Below are 16,540 nucleotides of genomic sequence, written 5' to 3' on the forward strand. Positions count from 1 at the left end.
ATCTTACAGACACTCCCTTTTTTGGCTAAAGTCGTACCTAGTGCCATTCTATTTTGAAAAGTCGTAGTCGAGGTAGGTTCTATTGGTCGACTAGTTCCTATAAGACGTCTCTAGTATAATTTATAACCCGCTGTTAATTATAATAAACATAATTAATCCAGTCAACATTTATTTACCCTAATGATCGGGAAAATGGACTCGAATCTAGTTTTAACTTGGTTTCTAATTTTTAAAACTTGTCAGGTACCCCCCTTGGCTATCCTATGATGTCAATGTATACGTGTAGATCAAAACTATCACCAGGAGCCTCTCTTCTCACTCTAATGTGTTGTACTAGAAGTACATACTAGTAGTGTGCACAGGTACGCACGGCGTGGGACTCCCTAATCTTCACCCACACCATTGTCTCTCCTGGAGATAGTCCTAACGGTGAACACGTCCAGGTCGCCTCACCCTTGCATCAGGGTTTCCCCACTGCCCGTAAGTCCCTACTCCTAGGGGGGGGGGGATCCCTACCTCACCTCAGAGGGAGGCCATGGATTCCCTGGGCTCATTTCCGGGCATCCATACCCTCTATCTGTACAAGTTAACACCCCACAGGGTGTGCCCTCGCCGGAACCTAAGGTCTTCTGCACTTTCCCTAGGCAAATGGGAAGTCCACTGACAGTCCATCTTATGAGACTGAGGCAGGCGCAGTACTGGTACATTTCTCCATTCTTCTGGTAACGTACCTGGTTGGCATTATCGGAACTGGCTCTTCATCTTTTCAAACAAGGGAAACATTGGTCACATTAAAGGGAGAATACACGTACAGGAAATTACATACCCCACCTCTTTCTGCGGAAATCATATCCACGGCCATTCTATTGGAACGCCATGGATGCAGTGGGCCCTAACTGGTTAGCTAACCCTTGCAAAGCATCTCTGGTGTAGTTTACAAACCTCTGCTGATTGTAAGAGATATAATTCATCCAATCTACATTATTATTAACAGTGACAAACGCAAATGAGGAATCAAAACCTGCTTTAACCTGATCTCTAGAATTAAATTAATCTCGCTCCCCCCTTGGCACTCCTATTACATCTATGTGTACATGTGGATCAAAGTTACCACCTGGAGCGTCAACGTCTCTCTTAGCACGATGCAGTGTTAGATTCTCACCCTCAGTGTAGTCTACATATTGCACATTTGATTGTATTAATTTGTTCTGAAACAGGGAGCTAGTGTACAGTAGTCAAAGGTGTGTGTTAGAGGAATTGTACCACATTATAGCATGTAAGGATCATTAGTTTTTTCAGTGCGAAGTGTGGATCCAAGTGGGTTTTCCTTTGAGCTTGACTGCAGTTGGGGTGGTGAACAACATCTGGTAGGGACATTCAAACAGGGTTTCTCTCTTAAACTTTTCCACATAGACCCTGTCACCTGGTTTCAGATTGTGACACTCATCTGTAGGACCTGGGGAAAGCAGAGACTGCAGAATGCATTACTAACAATTCCTTTGGAGAGGCCTATGACAAAATTAACAAGAAAATCATTCCCCAAATTCAGCTTCTGTGGCATGTATCCTCCTAAGAAAAAGAAAAAGTAATGAAAGACACTCAATTCAAAATTTACCCATTTTCTCTATTGCCTTTCGTATCTACTTTCCCCCTACTCCGTGGATGGTAGGGTGTGTGAAAAGCCTGGAATATACCCCAAAACAGACATGATGTGTTGCATTATTTCACCTGTGAAGTGTGTACCTTTGTTCGACTCAATTACTTCTGGTACCCCATATCTGCAGATTACCTCATTCATGAATTTCTGTGTGGTTATCTGCTCATTTACCTTAGTATCCGGGTGGGCCTCCAACCTGAAAAAGACTCGAGCAACAACAAGCACATGTTCATACTCCCCAACAGGTGTGAGCTGAATGTGGTCAAATTGGCAATCTCTGAAATGGGTAGAGTGGTCAAGGCAAGTGTTATATGGCCACCTTACTTCTGTCCGGACTCGCATATGGCAAAGATCATGCTAACTGGACAAATGATGCAGCAGCTACAGAGAACCCAGGTGTCACCCATTCTTGTTCAGTGTCGCTGTCATCGCTGCTTTTGATTCTGTATACCAGCTGGGCCATCATGGGGAACAGGGACCTCTGTAGGCAAGTTCTGTTGATTGTTCGCCATACGCCGTCCTGTGCTGTCGCTCCCGTATTTTAGCCCATCTGCTTTCTTTCCTCGTTGACTTGTAACTGTAAAGTCCTTGACATGTCAAAGTCCAAAGTTTTTATCAAAGTTCAAAGTTTTTATCAAAGTCCAAAGGTTTTATCAAAGTCCAAAGGTTTTATCAAAGTCCAAAGTCTTATCACTGACTCATGCTGTCAGTATCTATTCTTCTTTCTTCCACGGCTTGAGGGCCGCTGCCTTTGCTGTGTTGTCGGCGAGGGAGTCATCTCTCGCTTCTCCGTTGTAGAAATCGGTGTGGATTCTCCATTGCCAGGTAGTAGTAGTAGGGTTTCCATGAGACTCTGCACCGCTGCACCATTCTTAATTGGCTGTCCTACTGAGATAACAAGCTGTCTGGCCTTCCATATTGGGCCATAATCATGAGCTATGCCAAATGCATTCCAGGAGTCAGTGTAAAAAGTTGCCGACTTACCTTCTACCACTCCACACGCCCCAGTGAGGGCCTCCGGTTCCGCTTCTTGCCCTGAGACATGCGGAGGCAGAGCTTCTGCGTTTAGGACATCTTGTTGTGTGACCTCTGCATATCTGGTTCGGAATCATCAATCCTCACCCTGATACCATCTACAAAAGAAAACTCAAAAATATGCATCATTAACAGTGTGTACATTACTACAATAATGCTATTTAAAAAAATAGCTGATCCGCCATACTCAAATCACCTATGCCTCCCCTCCCCCCAGGAATACCTGATTAAAAGAAGAGTAGCCGGATTCAAGGTATTACAACATTGGGAAGCTCAGAGCAATATTGGGGGAGGCATGGAAAGAGCACATTGTAGCCGGATCTAATAGGCCAGAGCTAAGTGCTTGGGTTGCACTTGCATGAGTATGTTCTGGGTGTCATTTGGCGTGTGGACCACTAGGGGGTAGTCCAATACCAACTTAGAAGATTTGTCAACCATTGCCTGTACTGCTGCCATCGCAAAAGCAGGTGAGGGAGCTCCTCAAGTCACTGGATCCACCCTCATGGCTGTGGTTGTCCTTCGTGCTTTTGTGTCAATACTGTCATATAGGCGGCAGTATGAAACAAGGCCCAGAAAGGTGCGGAATTTGGCAACGGGTGTAAGTACAGGTATGGCCTGCAGAACTTGGTTAGTCTTTGGAGGCCTCCAGGCCTTACAGCCTTCTGCAAGAGAAATTAACAGTGAAATTGTGGCCGGTTGGCAGTTTTTTCCAAAGCATCAGCACACAGCACCTAACATGTGTGGCTTACCCTTCACCCCCCTTTTTTTTTTTCTAGGGGGATACTGCTTGACCCAGGGGTGTGTATCTGGGTCTCGTATATATTATCATGGTCGATACATTCAATTTCCCTATGCCTGTCTTGTAGGTGTCCCATAATTTGTCAGGAACCGTGGAAAGCTGAGTTTGGGACAGGAGAAAAAAAACAAAACTTTTCCTTCTGGCTATCTATGATTCTTACCCCCTCCTGGAGAAGAGACGTGTTCTTGCATCATCTAGCTCCACCCCTCTGAGTGTGGCTAATCACTTCCTTATTCCCTCATTCAATGTTTGGCAGTCCTTGGGTACACATCACAACTCAATAAAGATAAAGTCTTATGCACCACACAATTTACATTTTACAAATTACGGGTCAATCCTGTGGATACCTGGCCTTATCGTTACCTGCTTGTTTCCTATTCCTTGGCTTCTCTACTGTAGTTTATTTATTTATTTTATATTGTCTGTGAATATACGTTACTTGTGCTGGGACTACAGGGCAAGTAACTTCCTCTTTTTAGGTCTCTTACTCATGTGACAGCCCAGCGACAGGATTATAAGGGAGATAACGGGAGTACGTGGCTAATTTTTACTTCTACAACAGTAGACAGTTGTTGTCCCAGACTTCCGGCAACTGGGCAGATGCAGTCTTAGATGCCGGACATCTCCATCTGATTGGTAACGTACTGCAATTCTCTCTATTCACTAAGCTGGTGTCTTTGTATATTAATACAGACGCCATTGCAGCCCACCTTCACTTCCTCTTTTCTGACACTTAGAGAAATTCTAACGTCTAATGCATAAATCACATATATTATGTTGTAACTTCTGTCACAAAGATTAGATTCCATAACAAGATATACTAGTAGTTTCAACATCCAATATTAGTTAAATAACTAACAAATGTAACAGCACAATAATTGTTCCGCTTCTATTGAGAGTTCCACTTCCTCTTTTTAAATGTAGTTAGCAGCTCTTTTTTTTTCCTTTCTCCAAACACACTTACGGGCACAAGCCTATGCTTCTATGCTATTATTAACGTTTAACAATTCGAAAGCAATATAGTTTAGTAGTCTGTCTTTTACTAGAAGGGATCCAATAATGCAACCTAACCTATAAAGTCCAAACCCACAGCGCGCCGCTGTGTACGGTGCATTATCTTGGCTATAACCCAGCCAATGCATTCTCATTGCTAACACTGCCTTCTTACAGTTTAGCAGGACTGATACTAATTCTATATGACCAACAAACAAACTATTCCTATATAACAACTCAGCAGGATTAGCTCTACACAACAAACAAGCACACTAACTTTATATAGGTAGGACACACAGAAAGATTGCTTGATTAATCAATGATAACTTGACTCTCCACCCCTTCCACACTTTTTTGGAGGGTGTAAGAATTAACCTTGGCTCATTGTTTGCTGCCTTGCAATTTCAATCATGGCTGCCAAATTCATGATTATAGAAGTCTCCTCAGACGCCGGACACAGTATGCCCCGCCCTAGAGTCTCTAGCATTTCTGTCGCTACACAGTTTATCAATCTACCCTCAGACGGAGGGATCTACTCGTGGACATTTAAACAATAAACAAATATTTGTGGACACACACAAGTAGACAGACAATTAGACGGAGCACCAGTACGGCTGGTTTGGTCTAAACTGCCCCTCGGGATACTGTCTGGCAGGCCCCCCTCCTAGGTCTATTACCAGACTCTAACGGAGCAGCGTTGCCTGTCCAGACGTTTGACCGTTTCCTGTCTCTAAGGCTGTAGACTGCAAACCTGACTAGAGCAGGACCACCTAGTCAAACTACCCCGACAGGCCCCCCTGACTCTGAGGCTTTATCTCCAAACCTGACCCGAGCAGGGGGCCCCCGCGGGGACTTCCTCTCCCTTAAAGCAATTCACTGACCTTGCCAACCAACCAGTACTCTCAAAACGACAGGCATGTAAACATTCCTTTATATCTTATGACAGGTTCTTATCATGTGATCGAGACTTAAAGAAGTACCTGTCGATCGGGTCCAAATCATTCGGCCTGGCACGGCACATGGGCGAGCCTGAACTTAGCCACACAGGTATAGATAATTAATTTATCTCACCGTGTTCTGATGATATTTTGGGCCCACCAAGTCCAAGGTCGCATATGTCCGTGTCTTCTGTCCGAATTCTATGGAACCTGTCGATCACAGTCCCATCTGGGGTGCCACTGTCGTAGATTTCCTTTGCGGAATTACGGCTTACTCAATTTGGAATGTTTACAGCCCTCCATATTAATTCTGAATTGATAATGCGCATAAGAAGTTTTTCACACTGACACGGGGTTCAGCATGCCTAGCTTCCTCAATTCTAACTTTAATGATCGGCGTGTAGCCTATTTTAAGAGTTTAACAAATCCGCCCATCTGGGCAGTCCAAAGATTACATGCCTACAACGTATTGTTTAATTATTGGATAAGCATCTTGCAATTCTTCCATCCTCCGGTCATCTGTGATTGGCCATCAGGGTCAGGATGAAATGAGTGGGTTGTCTTGGAGCCACGTGGGGTTCCTTCGATATGATTGGATGTTACATCATGAACTATAAATTGCACAAACCTCCCATGTTATTTGCATACGTTTCCAGTAAAATTGCTTGGGTAATTTCTGCGGTTGTCCATGTCTGATTCCTAGTTCCGTATTAGTGCATGCAGCTGGACAGTCAAATATATTTATACATGTTGGTTACGGGCTAAATTCCATCTTTGTCAGCAGAGTTATGAAAAACAGATACTTTCATATGTAGGAAGTACTTATTGCACAACTGTCATGAACTATATTTGTAGCAAGATAGAAGTATGTATACAGAATGTTAAATTGATAACTGTCTACTGCCAAGGCCCAAAATATAGGAATACTGGACTTCCACCACAGTTCGAGTTACTTTCACTTTCATCTCTGAGACATTTGCGTGCTTTTCTGGCCAATAGAAAGACATGGAAGGCATTACAACTTCCTCCTGTGACGTTCCAGCCCTATACCACCCCCCTGCAGTGAGTGGCTGGGGAGATCAGGTGACACCCGAGTATTAAAATCTGCCCCGCCCGCGGCTCGCCACAGATGCATTCTGACATAGATCAGGGAAAGTGCTGTCTTGCTTTAGCTGCTATAGGGAGAGCGTTAGGTGTTATATTTGTCTTGAAGAACCCCAACGGTTCTTCTTAGGGCCACATCTGACCGTGTGCAGTACTGTTGAGGCTGCTTTTAGCAGTGTTGCACAATTATTTTTTTTTTGTATATCGGGCGTGCAGACTATTGCGTCCTCAGTCTGCAGTCATTGTACAGAGTATAGGGGCAGTACTGCTGAGGCAGGGACAGTGGGAAAGGTGAAAGAGATATACTGTCTATATAGGCAGTGGGCTTTTTCAAAAAAATTGGGGAAAAATACTATATTTGGGCTGCCTGTGACCGTCTTCAGTGTACTGCGTGTCTGCTGGGGGTAGTAGTCCTAATTAATACGCAGCTGAGCGTTACAGCAGGCTTGCTCAAAATTGTTTCCTGGCTCTGCTGTCTCCGTTACATCACCGCCGTCATAGCGTCAGAGGGAAACAGTATACATAATATACGCTGCATACAGTATCTGTCTGGTGTTTCAGCTCACCATTTAAAAAAATTGAAGCAAAATACTTAAGGCCTACCACTGCCCTTTGGCCACTTGACTGCTTCTGCGCTGTGAATTCCACTAGCTCAGTCATACGCACCTACGTCTCACTACAGGCATGCGCAAAATTGTTTCCTGGCTCTGCTGTGCCCGTTACATCACTGCCATCATAGCGCCAGAGGGAAACAGTATACATAATATACGCTGCATACAGTATCTGTCTGGTGTTTCAGCTCACCACTTAAAAAAATTGAAGCAAAATACTTAAGGCCTACCACTGCCCTTTGGCCACTTGACTGCTTCTGCCCTGTGAATTCCACTAGCTCAGTCATACGCACCTACGTCTCACTACAGGCGTGCGCAAAATTGTTTCCTGGCTCTGCTGTGCGTTCCGTAAGCGAAGTCAGCCTCCAACCACAGGCCAATAAGCGGCACATTTAATTACAGCGTTCTGTTTCTGCTCTACTCGTAATACACCATGCTGAGGGGTAGGGGTAGGCCTAGAGGACGTGGACGCTGGAGAGGACGCGGAGCCCCAAGTCAGGGAGTGGGCACAGGCCAAGCTCCTGATCCAGGTGTATCGCAGCCGACTGCTGCGGGATTAGGAGAGACGCACGTTTCTGGTGTCCCCACATTCATCTCACAATTAATAGGTCCACGGGGTAGACCTTTATTAGAAAATGAGCAGTGTGAGCAGGTCCTGTCGTGGATGGCAGAAAGTGCATCCAGCAATCTATCGACCACCCAGACTTCTACGCCGTCCACTGCTGCAACTCTGAATCCTCTGGCTGCTGCTCCTCATTCCTCCCAGCCTCCTCACTCCATTACAATGACACATTCTGAGGAGCAGGCAGACTCCCAGAAACTATTCTCGGGCCCCTGCCCAGAATGGGCAGCAATGGTTCCTCTCCCACCGGAGGAGTTTGTCGTGACCGATGCCCAACCTTTGGAAAATTCCCGGGGTCCGGGGGATGAGGCTGGGGACTTCCGGCAACTGTCTCAAAAGCTTTCAGTGGGTGAGGAGGACGATGACGATGAGACACAGTTGTCTATCAGTGAGGTAGTAGTAAGGGCAGTAAGTCCAAGGGAGGAGCGCACAGAGGATTCGGAGAAAGAGCAGATGGACGATGAGGTGACTGACCCCACCTGGTTTGCTAAGCCTACTGAGGACAGGTCTTCAAAGGGGGAGGCAAGTGCAGCAGCAGGGCAGGTTGGAAGAGGCAGTGCGGTGGCCAGGGGTAGAGGCAGGGCCAGACCGAATAATCCACCAACTGTTTCCCAAAGCGCCCCCTCGCGCCATGCCACCCTGCAGAGGCCGAGGTGCTGAAAGGTGTGGCAGTTTTTCACTGAGAGTGCAGACAACCGACGAACTGTGGTGTGCAAGGTTTGTCGCGCCAAGATCAGCCGTGGAGCCACCACCACCAGCCTCACCACCACCAGCATGCGCAGACATATGATGGCCAAGCACCCCACAAGGTGGGACGAAGGCCACTCACCGCCTCCGGTTTGCACTGCCTCTCCCCCTGTGCCCCAACCTGCCACTGAGATCCAACCCCCCTCTCAGGACACAGGCACTATTGTCTCCCGGCCTGCACCCACACCCTCACCTCCGCTGTCCTCGGCCCCATCCAGCAATGTCTCTCAGCGCAGCGTCCAGCCGTCGCTAGCGCAACTGTTTGAGCGCAAGCGCAAGTACGCCGCCACGCACCCGCACGCTCAAGCGTTAAACGTTCACATAGCCTAATTGATCAGCCTGGAGATGCTGCTGTATAGGCTTGTGGAAACGGAGGCTTTCAAAAACATGATGGCGGCGGCGGCCCCGCGCTACTCGGTTCCCAGTCGCCACTACTTTTCCCGTCTCAGCCCTGCATGACCACATCTCCCGCAACATTGTACGCACCCTCACCAACGCGGTTACTGCCAAGGTCCACTTAACAACGGACACGTGGACAAGCACAGGCGGGCAGGGCCACTATATCTCCCTGACGGCACATTGGGTGAATTTAGTGAAGGCTGGGACCGAGTCAGAGCCTGGGACCGCTCACGTCCTACCCACCGCCAGAATTGCAGGCCCCAGCTCGGTGCTGGTATCTGCGGCAGTGTATGCTTCCTCCACTAAACCACCCTCCTCCTCCTCCAACGCAACCTCTGTCTCGCAATCAAGATGTGTCAGCAGCAGCACGTTGCCAGCAGTCGGTGTCGTGCGGCGTGGCAGCACAGCGGTGGGCAAGCGTCAGCAGGCCGTGCTGAAACTACTCAGCTTAGGAGAGAAGAGGCACACGGCCCACGAACTGCTGCAGGGTCTGACAGAGCAGACCGACCACTGGCTTTCACCGCTGAGCCTCCAACCGGGCATGGTCGTGTGTGACAACGTCCGTAACCTGGTGGCGGCTCTGCAGCTCGGCAGCCTCACGCACGTGCCATGCCTGGCCCACGGCTTTAATTTGGTGGTTCAGCGCTTTCTGAAAAGCTACCCATGCTTGTCAGACCTGCTTGGAAAGGTGCGCTGCCGCAAGTCCAAGGCGGACGCTGCCACCCTGCGCACCCTGTAACATCGGTTTAATCTGCCAGTGCACTGACTGCTGTGCGACGTGTCCACATGGTGGAACTCTACGCTCCACATGTTGGCCAGGCTCTATGAGCAGCGTATGTCTATATCTCAGCGCGTTGAGGAGGAGGAGGAGCATGATGAGGATCAGGAGGAGGGGGGAGAGACAGCTTGGCCTACTGCTGAGGGTACCCATGCTGCTTGCCTGTCATCCTTTCAGCGTGTATGGCCTGAGGAGGAGGAGGAGGAGGATCCTGAAAGTGATCTTCCTAGTGAGGACAGCCATGTGTTGCATACAGGTACCCTGGCACACATGGCTGACTTCATGTTAGGATGCCTTTCTCGTGACCCTCGCGTTACACGCATTCTGGCCTTTACGGATTACTGGGTGTACACACTGATCGACCCACGGTATAAGGAGAACCTTTCCACTCTCATACCCGAAGAGGAAAGGGGTTCGAGAGTAATGCTATACCATAGGACCCTGGCGGACAAACTGATGGTAAAATTCCCATCCGACAGCGCTAGTGGCAGAAGGCGCAGTTCCGAGGGCCAGGTAGCAGGGGAGGCGCGGAGATCAGGCAGCATGTACAGCACAGGCAGGGGAACACTCTCCAAGGCCTTTGACAGCTTTATGGCTCCCCAGCAAGACTGTGTCACCGCTCCCCAGTCAAGGCTGAGTTGGCGGGAGCACTGTAAAAGGATGGTGAGGGAGTACGTAGCCGATCGCATGACCGTCCTCCGTGACGCCTCAGCCCTCCTACAACTGCTGGGTGTCGAAGCTGGGTGAACTCGCGCTGTATGCCCTGGAGGTGCTTGCTTGTCCTGCAGCTAGCGTCTTGTCAGAGAGGGTGTTTAGTGCGGCTGGGGGAATCATCACAGATAAGCGTACCCACCTGTCAACCGACAGTGCCGACAGGCTTACACTCATAAAGATGAACAAAGCCTGGATTTCCCCAGACTTCTCTTCTCCACCAGCGGACAGCAACGGTACCTAAACAATACGTAGGCTGCACCCGCGGATGGAAGCATCGTTCTCTATCACCATCAAAAACGGAGACCTTTTAGCTTCATCAATCTGTGTATTATATTCATCCTCCTCCTCCTGCTCCTCCTCCTGAAACCTCACGTAATCACGCCGAATGGGCAATTTTTCTTAGGCCCACAAGGCTCAGTCATATTACTTTTGTAAACATTGTTTATCCGTTTCAATTCTCATTAAAGCGTTGAAACTTGCACCTGAACCAATTTTTATTTTAACTGGGCTGCCTACAGGCCTAGTTACAAATTAAGCCACATTAACCAAAGCGATTAATGGGTTTCACCTGCCCTCTTGGTTGGGTATGGGCAATTTTTCTGAGGTACATTAGTACTGTTGGTACACCAATTTTTTTAGGCCCTCGCCTACAGTGTAATCCTCGTAATTTTTATGGGCTTCGCCTGCACTCATGGTACAGCAAGGTGTGTGGGGTTGGCCTACACTTTTGCTACATAAATGTAACTTGGGCCTTGTCTATGCTGCAACTACTGAAATGTGAAAGAGACTGTTGTCTCCCTAAACTGCTGCAACGGGAATGTTACTGTGGCCTGTCTTGACTGCTACTACTACTGAAATGGAACAAATACTTTGCTCCCCCTATACTGCAGCTTCGGAATTGTTACTGGGGCCTGTCTGGACTGCTACTACTACTGAAATGGAACTAATACTGTGCTCCCCCTATAATGCTACTAGTGATATGTTACTGGGACCTGTCCCTAATGCTACCGCTGAAATGTTACTAATTCTGGGCTCTACCTATACCGCTGCTAATGCTATGTCACTGGGGTGTGGAAACGGAGGCTTCCCAAAGACTTGATGGTGGCGAGGCCATTTCCCACCAACGCGGTTACTGTTAAGGTGCATATAACCACGGACACGTGGAGAGGACACGTAGTGCCTCAAAAACATCCCCCTCCTCCTCCAACAATGAAAACATTCTTGGCAAATACCTTTGCATTGGTCCGTCTGGTGGCAGTCCAAGAATTTCACCTTTACCGACACAACAAGAGAGCCCCCCCACCATCCCCCCACCATGGCCCACTTAATCCTGGCCACATTCCGAAAACCAACTAAATAAAACCGCGCTACTAGGTCCGCAGTCGCCACCACATTCCCACCAATGCGGTTACTGTTAAGGTACATATTACCACTCTGACTGGGGCATGCACTGTGGGCCGAAGCACACCTGTATTGTATGAGACGTTAGCTCTGCTGAGCAGGGCACTGCAATGGGATACATTTATGTACCGCCGATGGGTTCCAGGGAGCCACCCATGCTGTGGGTCCACAGGGTCTTCACATTAGGGATTTGTACCTGCCAGTGTCTAGGTATTAAAAACCCCGGTCAGACTGGGGCATGCAGTGTGGGCCGAAGACCACCTGCATTTAATCGGACGTTACCTCAGCTGTGATGGGCAATGCAATGGGATATATTTATGTACAGCCGGTGGCTTCCTGGGACCCACCCATGCTGTCGGTCCACACGGAGTTGTAACTGCATGTGTCCACTTCTAAAGAACCCCAGTCTGACTGGGGCATGCAGTTTGGGCGGAAGCCCACCTGCATTAAATCTGACGTTACCTCAGCTGTGCTGGGCACTGCAATGGGATTTATTTATGTACCGCCGGTGGGTTCCAGGGAGCCACCCATGCTGTGGGTCCACAGGGACTTCACAATAGGGATTTGTACCTGCCTGTGTCTACTTATAAAAAACCCCAGTGTGACTGGGGCATGCAGTGTGGGCCGAAGCCCACCTGCATTTAATCTGACGTTAGCTCTGCTGTCCAGGGCACTGCAATGGGATACATTTATGTACAGCCGGTGGGTTCCAGGGAGCCACCCATGCTGTGGGTGCACACGGAATTCCCCTTGCGGAGTTGTACCTGCCTGTGACTATTTATAAAAAACCCCGGTCTGACTGGGGCATGCACCTTGACAGAATGAATAGTGTGTGGCACATGGGTTCCCCATTGCTATATGCCCACGTGTGCAGCTCCTGATGGAGGTGGCACAGGATTGGATTTCTCATTGCTTCAGTACAGCATTGTGGGCTATCGCCCCGCCCCTTTTAAAGAGGGTCGCTGCCTGGCCGTGCCAACCCTCTGCAGTGTGTGCCTGTGGTTGCTCCTCATGGCAGACGCACTTATAAATAGACATGAGGTTGGTGTGGCTATGAGGCCAGCGTGTGGCATGAGGGCAGCTGAAGGCTGCGCAGGGACACTTTGGTGTGCGCTGTGGACACTGGGTCGTGCGGGGGGGTTGGGCAGCATGTAACCCAGGAGAAGTGGCAGCGGAGTGTCATGCAGGCAGTGATTGTGCTTTGTTGGAGGTAGTGTGGTGCTTAGCTAAGGTATGCCTTGCTAATGAGGGTTTTTCAGAAGTAAAAATTGTTGGAAGGGGGGGGGGCACTCTTGCCGCTATTGTGGCTTAATAGTGGGACCTGGGAACTTGAGATGCAGCCCAACATGTAGCCCCTCGCCTGCCCTATCCGTTTCTGTGTCGTTCCCATCACTTTCTTGAATTTCCCAGATTTTCACAAATGAAAACCTTAGCGAGCATCGGCGATATACAAAAATGCTCGGGTCGCCCATTGACTTCATTGGGGTTCGTTACTCGAAACGAACCCTCCAGCGTCGCGAAAAGTTCGTCTCGAGTAACGAGCACCCGAGCATTTTGGTGCTCGCTCATCTCTATTGAGATCCCCAAAATTATCATTGATCGCAAGATTGTTGTGTAAAGAAGTAATAGAATAGCTGTGTCCCAGATATGCTACATACAAGTTCTCAATAAATGATTAATACGCCCAGGGCTTTAGTAACAACACAGCAAGCTGAATATAACAAAATGAAAAAGTTGCAAAGGATTTTATGGAAAAGGCCACTTTCAAATAAACTCCCTGATGGTTTGAGGTAAATTTACAGATTAATTATTTGCTTAGTTATCCAGACACATATGTGGGTAGAACATTTAGCCATACCGATCCCCACCAAGGTATATACACATAGCACATTCTTTACTTTACTCATTTATGTAGCACATACATATTCGATAGTGCTGTACATCATAAGGTTTTGTATTCATTGGGGTTCACAATCTAAATTCCCTTATCAGTATGCTTTTCAGATGAAACCCACGAAAACAAGGGAGAATATATTAAACAAACTCCATTCAGCCGTTTTCCTTGGTAAAACTACAACCTAGGACGCCAACATTGCAAAGTAACAATTGTAACCACTGAGCCACCTTGCTGTCCTTGAACATATTTATGCCATTATTTCCTACTTTGACCTACTAAATAGTATGTGCCCAGTGTATCGCTTCTCTCTTGCAGCTATATTGTAGATATTACCCTGGTTACCCTATTCACATAGTGATTTCTATTCCATTCACTGCCTTGACAATCTTTCATTCTTTTTCCTCTTTGATATGGATCTTGTCATTTTATCTTCTTCATAATCTAAACATTAAGCTGATGGAACAGATACAGTCAGAGCCTTGTGTGGTGTAGAGTGTTAAGGCAGCAGAAATGCAGTCCTAAGCTCTTACTCATGACCTGAAGGTTGCAAGTTCAGTACCTGTTTGGTTCAAGGCCAACTCATCCTTCTGCGGTCAGTAAAATGAGTACCCAGCTTGGTGGGGGGTTAATAAATAAAAAGAATTACCTGAAAGTGCTGCAGAATAAGTTAGCACTATATAAATAAGATTTATTATTGTTACTTTTTTAGTTCCATCTCTACTGCTTACAATACTTCTTCATTCAACCTCAACACTGAATTCTCATAACTATGTTATAAATAAGTCATAGCTCTTAACAACTTTTATACTAGTGTGTTAAAAAATGCTGCTATACATGACAATGAGGCCAACTTCACACATGTGAGGGCAATATCAGGCTATGAACCATGGCCCAATATCGCCCTCGCTATCCATGTTAAATCCCAGAGGATGCGAGGCGTTTTCATGTGAAAACAGCCTGACACCACTTCAGGGATGCAGGAGAGCTCTGCCATGGCTGTCAGCCGCGGCAGAGGTTCACGGAGTTTCTCCCATTGTTTTCAATGCGAGACTTTGAATCGCAATGCGTGCAATTTGCACATGGTGCAATGCTGCCTCAGGTCCCATTTACAACAATGCAATGTGAGAGCATACACAAAATAGGATATGCTGCTATTTGATTCCCGCAACTTATCGCTGTGCCATGCGGGAAAAAAAATGTGTATGACCCCATTCAAAAGAATAGGAGGCATATTAGTGCAAAATTTGTGCGTCTCGAAATGCACAAATCTCGTGTGATTTTCTCGCCTGTATGAAGCTGGCCTGAGACTGAAATTTTACTTTAGAAAGCCATCTATCTAACAGATGTGTCCTTTTTTACCTTTCCTTTTTGCTTGATATGTCCAAATATGTGCGTCACGAGATGACCAGCATCTCATAACAACATGGTTTCACGATATTTTGTCAGAAGGTCTCTATCCTATACAATTATAGGTCTATTGTGAACATCTAGTGGTTCCGCTGTGAGTTCCAAAGTTCATGAACTTTGCTACCATTTTGCGATATTGTGCTGAATCGGTTTCACATCTAAATTAGAGGTAAGGTAAAGGAGGACACATCTGTATCTGGAATTATGGTTAGTCCATTCCTGCCACTGCTTCTATAAATTCTTCATTATGTGTCACGGTCACTTATCAAGAAAATAACCAGGGAGAGATTTGGAGGACATAAGAACCTACATACTATTAAAGGTGGAATTCCTTTCCTTTAAGCTCACTAGATGAGTGTATAAACTTCATTATCGTTGTCCACTTTCCTCATTCTGACAGATATAATCTTTCAAAAAGCTATTCGTATCTACTTTATATGCTTTATATGCTTTTTCATTTATTGCTTCTTGCACCACATAAAGCCATGTGCAAGAAGCCCAAATTGTGCACATAGAATGTACCTAAGGCACCTTATTTAGGAGCTGGAGGTATATTGTATGTTGTATGGTTGTAGTCTATGGCATTATATTTGCACATGGAAGCAATGATTCTAGAGCGGAATACCTTCATAATTCGGTGTGCAATGGAACAAATCAAATCATTCCTTATGGCGCAGTATGAAATTGGAGGCATACTGAAAGAGCAGGCATAGTTAGAGAGCATGCAGATCCCTGGAGCCTGAAGAGACCGAAAGCCCTTCTGCCAAACAAAAAAGGAACCAGTATCATAAATGGCACACAGCAGATGGAGGCTCTATTATAGATTCTGCATTGGGGCCCATTAGCTTTTAGTTAAGGTCCGTAGATTGTTATGGCTACAGACAGTGACTTGTCTGTGTTTTTAGTGCATAGTGTTAATATTCTGCCTTATCTACTCCCCAGTAGTATAAGGGTGTATTCACATATTAGTTGTAGAAATTTGTATAGCTAAATATCTATAGCTAAATTCTTTTGGTAACAAGCACATGGATATTTTTCAGGCCCATTCAAATGAATGGGAGAGTCGTAAAACTTTCTATAGCAAATCTACTGTGTGAACTCCTTCCAATAGACCTATCATTAATTCACCAACCCTCTAAGGTAAAGGAGATCATAACTCTTCCACATTGTACACCAAACGGAGAAGAGATCATCAAAAAAAAAAGGAAATCGCGTGTTATGTCGCCTCCGATGGCCAGTGTGAGAACTGGAAAAAAAAACCTCTAAGACTCTAAAAAAAAAGCTTATAATAATAACATAATATGTCATTTTCTCAATACATTCACTTAAATTAAACAATCTTTCCAATGTAAAGATAGCAAAGTTACTTAGATACTTATAGATACAAGAATAACACCAGGAAAGAATAGAAATGAGTAACAGTGGTAGCTGGCAGCAT

General features: G+C 46.6%; 1 long non-coding RNA gene across 1 annotated transcript in view; it reads right to left on the reverse strand.

Moving 5' to 3' along the window:
- Positions 1 to 16,540, reverse strand: part of LOC136573397 (uncharacterized) — a 368,611-nt gene that overhangs the window by 1,416 nt on the left and 350,655 nt on the right. The window lies entirely within an intron of this gene.

The sequence above is a fragment of the Eleutherodactylus coqui genome, chromosome 7 (assembly GCF_035609145.1).
Source record: "Eleutherodactylus coqui strain aEleCoq1 chromosome 7, aEleCoq1.hap1, whole genome shotgun sequence".
NCBI lineage: Eukaryota > Metazoa > Chordata > Amphibia > Anura > Eleutherodactylidae > Eleutherodactylus > Eleutherodactylus coqui.